The 7211-nt window shown below is 40.5% G+C and overlaps 1 long non-coding RNA gene across 2 annotated transcripts in view; it reads left to right on the forward strand.

The window, feature by feature from the left end:
* Positions 1-6697: 6697 nt before the first annotated feature.
* Positions 6698-7211, forward strand: part of LOC115032934 — a 20839-nt gene continuing 20325 nt past the window's right edge. For both annotated transcript variants that reach the window (XR_003838577.1, XR_003838578.1), the window contains exon 1: positions 6698-6816. This is a non-coding gene — a long non-coding RNA (uncharacterized LOC115032934). The remainder of the gene's footprint in view (positions 6817-7211) is intronic.

A 7211-nucleotide genomic window follows, 5' to 3' on the forward strand; every position in this document is an offset into this window, starting at 1 on the left:
CCCTCCCTTCCTTCCTTCCTTCCTTCCTTCCTTCCTTCCTTCCTTCCTTCCGTCCATTATTTATTTATTTACTGTCTACATTCTTTATGTTAAAAAAAGACAAATTTGGGTGTTTCTAAATCAACTATGCAATCCTCATTCATTATGCTATTACAACTTTTCATTCTGCTGAGCTCCACGGAAGGATCTCAGTTAATTCCTAAGTAGTGGATGACAGAGGAGGGGAAATGGATTGGAGGGACATGCTAAGGATGAAAAGCTACACAAGTAGTTACCTTGCCTGCTGGGCCCCACACTATTCTCTTTGAAACCTCACATACGTGAGAACTTGGTTTATCAAGCTATACTTTTGAAATGCCAATATTTCCCTTCCAGGTAAAAACCATTGATCACTTTCACCACAGAGTGAATATTAATACCATTTCTCAGGTGATTTCAGTGTGGCAGATGGGATGCTAAATTCTCACATGCATTAGCCTGTGCAACCCACAGAATAATGGTAAGAGGGAAATACAATGATTGCCATATCTTATTTACAAAAAGGTAAAGATCGAAGTGGATAGAAGTTACATATTTCACTTCAAGACACACAGCTAATAAATGGCAGAGTCAGAGTTGAGTCTATGTGCTTAGCAACTGTCTTAGTTAAAAGTTTATTGCTGTGAAGAGACACCATGATCAAGGCAACTCTTATAAAAGAAACCATTTAGTTGGGGCTGGCTTACAGTTTCAGAGGTTTAGTTCATTATCATCACGGTGGGAAGCATGGTAGCATGCAGGCAGACATGGTTCTGGACCAGCTGGGAGTTCTACATCTTGATCCAAAGGCAGCCAGGAGGAGACTATCTTCCGCAGGCAACCGGGGGAAAGGTCTGGTTTACGCTGACCAGACTTAAGCATATATATGAAAACTCAAAGCTACACCTCCACCTCTACTATGATACATTTCCTCTAACAAGACTACACCTCTTCAAGGCCACACCTGCTAATAATGTTACCTCCATGGGCCAATCATATTCAAGCACCACAATAACTATCCTATCTTATGTTGGACAGTCAGTCCTGCCCCTGTCTTTATTCAGTCACAGGACAGGTGTCTTACTAGATGTGTGAAAGGAGGAATAGTTACCTGAAAAACTGGTTTCCCTTCTTTTTACAACCTAGCTTATGATTATTGTATATATTTTGATTAAAAATACCCAGGAATAAATAAAATGTAAAGGGAAACAAGCCATATAAATATAACCAACTGGCATTAATAACAAAATTTGCACTTAACATGTAAGTTTTGTTTTCAAATGCAAGGATGATTTCTCTCAGAGCTATACGTTGTCAGCTTCAGTCTGACTGCCTTGCAGACTTAATTCTTAAAGTTGATTTTAAGGGACTGTTAAGGATATTTTAACAATAAAATATTGATTACTGGTTATGTATTTAAAAGAACAGTAAACTAGGCATTTGAAATAATTAGCTAACCTTACAAAATGTCTTTCTGAAATTGGTAGGGCTCTCTCATCACACACCTTCATTATCAAGAAACAAACAAGGACTTAAATAAGGGTGGGTATCAGGTCATACAATAGGCAATTCAGGAGGAGAGGTATCTTTATGTTAGATTCAGTGATTCAGAGCATGTAATCAAAGGCCAGGCTCTCTCACTGTGTTCATTATTAGCTTCATTCTCAAGCTGACTTCTTCATGTTCAAAATATGGCTTCCAGCAGCATTTGGGGTACAGCCCTCATATTCTCACGTAGGAAGGCAGAGGTAAATATCTTTCTACTACTCTCTGCTAAGCACCAAGAAGTTTCCCAGGAGCCTGCCTTCCTTCCTTCCTGGCCAGAATGCAGGGTCCTATGACCATGTTTTTCCTAACCTCTTGAAAAGGGTTCGAAGTTGCCTATTGTAAACCAGACTTATCTTTTTAACTAATGTGTTCAGGCAGGTGCCATTGCTTATCAGCAAGAAAGAAATGGGATACACATTACAGAAGTAACCACAATGCCCATCATGGCGTGTGCCTGTACCAGATGGACGCCGTGATTCACCGACACACTCCAGAGGTGTGTGTTAGATATCGGCCATCTGTTCAGAACCAAGAGAGTCTAAAGAAGAGTTATACACAAATCCCTCTTCTTATTAGGTGAAACAAAAATAACAAATTGTGTTTCATGTCCTTTCTAAACTTGTTTTTGTATAAGCACTTAACATAAGCCCTGCTGTAGTCAGAGACAGCACAAGACTTAGCAGCTAAACCCAACTTGACAGTTCCATAACAGAAAAATGGGCCAAATTTAGTTCATCATTTAGGCTGAAGCAATTATTTCATTAAGTACAATCTTTTAACAAAAAGTCACTTTTTTTAACATATAGCAAATTCTCTTTATCTTAAAACAGGTGACTCAGCTGGCCTTGATCTCTTGAGAGCAGAGTCTCTGTCCTATCACCCACAAGTCATCAATTTGACTTTAGAATTGTAGATTGATATATCTTATTCTTTGAGGAAAGTCTCAAAAATACTTATCTGCAGGGCTTGAAGTATCCTATATTGGCAAAATAATTTTTATTTTGGAAGTACCAAGTATTTACTGATGGACTTCCCTTAAAAGCATTTGAGGTACAGAATCTGAGAACAAGTTATGAGTTGTTTTAGTCTGGGATTTGGCAAGATGGGAAATGGGTCAATAAACAATTTTAATTCTCTCTCTTTTCTAACAGCCCAGCGGACTCCACCTGCCTCTTTATTATCAGTAGAAGAGTGAGCACTTAGCAACACAAAATTGAATCTTTTTATTGCTTTGGCACCAGGATACCCATGGAGAGGTCTGGAGACATGGGAAGATTCAATGCTTCCAGAGAACCAACGGATATTTGCATCTGCTCTAGCAACAGGGCCATCCTAAGAGCTCTGAGGGCTTAGGGTAGGCAGGGCACGGCCCTCTTCTGTCTCTTGCTGAGACTCCGTTTCTTTATTTTCTAAGGAAATTAAAGCAGAATCAAGTGCTGTGGTCTTCTTCAGTTTGTTTGGAGTGATTCCCAAGCTGGTCATTTCTAGCACTGATGGTTATAAAGAGACAATAATGTACGGTTTTACTCTTGACATCATTTAATTGCTAGTTTATAAATCTCAGTAGATAGTCTCCTTTATTAATTACAGCACATGCTTCATGCTGTAGAGAGGGGTGGGAAGAGAAATGTTGAATAGGGCAATGAGCTGAAAATTATTTTTTGCTCCACCAAAATGGCAGCACAGGACTTTGGTTCTTCACAGATCTAAATCTATACAACATTTTATCTCACATCTTTTATTTTTAACCTCTAAGTGGTTTTAATGACCTTTTTCTTGTGATGATCCCCTTGTTGTTCACTTGGCTCCCCATGTATTTCATCATCTTTTCCCCAGTGTCTAAGTACAGTTTTCCTCCCTTTTAGCAGCTTACAAATATACAGTTTGAGGTCCACTTTTCAGCACCTTATAAATACCTCCAGGCTAGGGTGATGGATGAGAACAGTCAAAGGGGAAAGGGGAGGAAAGGGGAAGTGAATATGGTCAAAGCATATGATACAGGAAAATGTCATTTCAAAGCTCATTACTTTGTACAATGAATATATCAATGAATATACACCAATAGGCATACTCATAAGCATGAGGCTTAGTGGCTGAGGCTTCTTCCAACGTCAGAGAATCACAGACTTGTTTTGAAATGTGAAGAGCTATGTATTTTGGTAAACTGCAAACCTAGCACATCTGGTTCTATAATTCAGGGTTAGGATTGGACCTTGAAAATGCAGTGGTCCTCATGACAGCACAGGGCATCATCAACTCTAATCCTTAAATATTGTCTGTCATGTCTCCTACCTTTGTTCCTTGATAACCCATTCTCTACTTTGCCATCAGAATTTTCTTAAAAAAAAAAAAAAACAGAAAACAAAATTTGCCAACCCCCTTCATAAAACTGTCCAGGATTTTCAAATACTCTGAATAAAATCCAGACTCCTAATTGTGATCTTCTAAGCTTGGCTGACTTAGATTTAGATAGCTTCTTTATGTTATTTATTATGCTGATTGCTACGCATAAACTTATTATTGTTGCTTTCCCGTCATGCCTGGAAAGTTTGTTTCTCTGATCCTCCATGTCTTTTTATCACACTTTGTCCCCACCATTAGAGATATTCTGATTATTTTCCCCAAAGTGATGGCTCCCATGGACTGGGTAGTTTAAGATCCATTTAGTCCCTCTTTTCCTAGGCTAAGAATCCATAGCAACCTTTCTCTGTTCCCCCGACATTTCTCAGACTCTCTTAGAGCTTGGATCCTAGAGAAGTTTTATTTTCCACAAACAAAATGCAGGGCATCCATTTTATGGTTCAAAGGGTTTCCGTTTGGATAGGACTGAGCATCCTTGTACTGGCACAGGTTGTGGCAGAAGTGCCATGAGTCTGGAGGAAGCAAGCAGGAGCAGCTGTGGCCAGGGCTTGAAGCAGGAAGAGGCAGGGGCCAGATTCAGTGGTGTTTGCAACAGCAGTAAGAGGTACTGCAATTTCAGTGAAACTTAGGCTGGATCTGAGGTCAGCAGGGCACCTTCCTAATACAAGAGCTTCCCATAACAGAACATGCATACAGAACATGCATAGGCTGGGAAGTGTTCTCAAGAGATCAGCCTAGTATCTGCTCCACAAGCCCTTGAAACAATTTATCATCTTTCCACTCCCTGTATAGTCATCCTTTGCTGTCTTTAGGGCATTGGTTGCAGGACCCAGGATGGGTATAAAATCTATGGACGCTCAAATATGTGAAATGGCCTAGTATTTCATATAACTTATACATAGCCTTTCATGTACGTTAAATCAGCTCTAGACCAGTATAATACCTAACCTGATAAAAATAGTTGTTTGCTGAGTGTTTTAGGGAATAAGAACAAAATCTGTATGGGTCCAGTACAGATACATTTCCCCAAATATTTCTCATTCATAGTTATGGAAACTGGATATGGAAAGCCTACAGTGTGGAATTGCCTTCTGTTTGAGTTAAGAGAGTGGATCCTGTTGTCTGCAATAGGTCCAATGTGAGTGATTTCATTAGTTATTCTTTGATATATTTGTCAAATTTTCCTCACTCTCATAATAATCTAAATGATGCTACTAATATGTTATTGCTGTCCACTATAATATAGGCGTAGAGAGAATGAAATCTTTTCTCTTTCACCATTCTGTTCCTAGCACTTAGAAACATGGGGAGTGTCCCATAATTGTTGCATGAATTAATGGGACATAGACATTTGCTGAGATACCCCACCCCACCCCACCCCCGCTAATCTTCGCAGGAGTTGGGTTTGCTCTGAAGCAATCATCTTTAATTTGACTCACTCATTTGTATTAGGCCTAGAGCCAATTTCATTCTTCTGACTCAGCAATGGGAACATGCACTTCTAACGATGGTGCCGTCCTTGAGTTCTCTAAAAGCGCTGCGTTGGGAAGCTTTGGCTAGATGGTGTACCTTGTGCAGCTCTTCAGAACAACAATGGTCAGCTGAAGTTTTCTATCAGCAATATCAGACAGTGTGTCAGACACTGGACAAGTGAGGACCAGCCCAGCTTGGCCATTGCAGACTCTTCTTGTTTGAAAAACTATTTCACAAACAATGACAGGTCCGGGCAATTTCCTGAAAGATTGCCCAGGTCATTCCATCCATTCTAGTTGCTTGCAAGATGTTCCGACATATCAACCTGGCTTTATTTTTTTCATTCTGTAAAAGTTTTCATAAATTCAAAGCATGCCCTAGCAAACTGAACAGTCTTCACTCTTTACAGGGGTCCCACCTTCCCTGCTTCCTATCCCCAAGTGAGGCAAAGGGTTTAGAATTATATACGTGGTCTTTTTTTGCTTTGTTTAAGAAACTGAGTAGTGGGTTTTTCATGACAAAATATTGTGTAGTAAATTATTCACCTAAAATGATCTCTGCCTCATTCAATATTTTAATCCTTCCTGCTGGGGTATACAGTCTGGCACATAACGGGTGTTCAATAATGCTTTGAAGGATGATTGAATGAGTGTATCATCCCACTTTGCTGCCTTTCTATTTTTTTCCAAGCTGGCAAAAGGTTAATATATGCTGAGAAGACAGTATACGATAAAAACATTCCACATATGACTTTGATTCTATTCAAATGTGTTCCTGCAGCTAGGCAGGATTTCATTAACATTTCCTCCGGTCTGCGTCTGCTGAATATCACTGCAAGGTTTAGTTGACAAGTGCCATTCACAAGCCACATCCCCAGACCTAAGAGAGAATCTCTCCACATGAGGCTTCTTTTTCTCCGTCTAGACACAAATAAGACAGCAAATGTCAAGTGGTCCTTTTTAGAACTCATATATAGACTGGTGTGCATCGCCAAGGTCAGGTCAAGCACCCACTTAACTTTACGTTCATGTGCAAGATTGCCAGCAAAGACAGGTAACCTTCAAAGGAGGCTGACACAGGCAGGGAGGGTAAAGGCTAAGAACTGAATCTTCCCTAAAACGTCACATCTTCTGGTTGGCAGGAGAAGGGACTCATGTCAGGGCAAGAGACCCAGTGGCAGCCAAGGGCTGCTGTTTACTGATTAATCTGGGCAGGCATTTTAAAGGCAAAAGAACAACCCAGAGTTCAGGCTAGGCAAGCTCTTGCAGGTTCTCAGCCGGTAGGGGAGAAGGGAGGGAGTAAGGGGGGAATGGGAGGTGAGACAAAGGACATGGGTGGGTGCCTTCTGCCTAGTGGGAAGAAGAAGTCTCTCAGAGATAGTCAGGGTCTCTTGGCCACGGAGGCTGCCAGAAACAGGTAAGATGTATCGTTGGGGCAGATAGTTCAGGGTTTGGTCAGCTGTCCAAAGGGCAATGCAAAAATCTCAGATGTGAATGATTTCCCACGCTTGTTAACAGTATGTATACCACAGTTATCTCGGAGTGCATTTGGAGGCCAAAGATTTCCACCCTTGAATTGCTGGTATTTTCACTTGCTTATAGTGGTATAGCAAATCTTAGGGCAGACTTGGCCTATACATATTCCATAAACCTTCAGCTGAATTCTTACAACCTGCTGACATGAATATATTTATGCCATTTTGTAGATAAGGTATCTAAGAGTCTAAACAACTTGTCCCACATTTTAACTGGAAAGGGAAAGAATTCCCTCTCTCTCTCTCTCTCTCTCTCTCTCTCTCTCTCTCTCTCTCT

The sequence above is a fragment of the Mus caroli genome, chromosome 13, assembly GCF_900094665.2.
Source record: "Mus caroli chromosome 13, CAROLI_EIJ_v1.1, whole genome shotgun sequence".
In the NCBI taxonomy this organism is placed as follows: domain Eukaryota; kingdom Metazoa; phylum Chordata; class Mammalia; order Rodentia; family Muridae; genus Mus; species Mus caroli.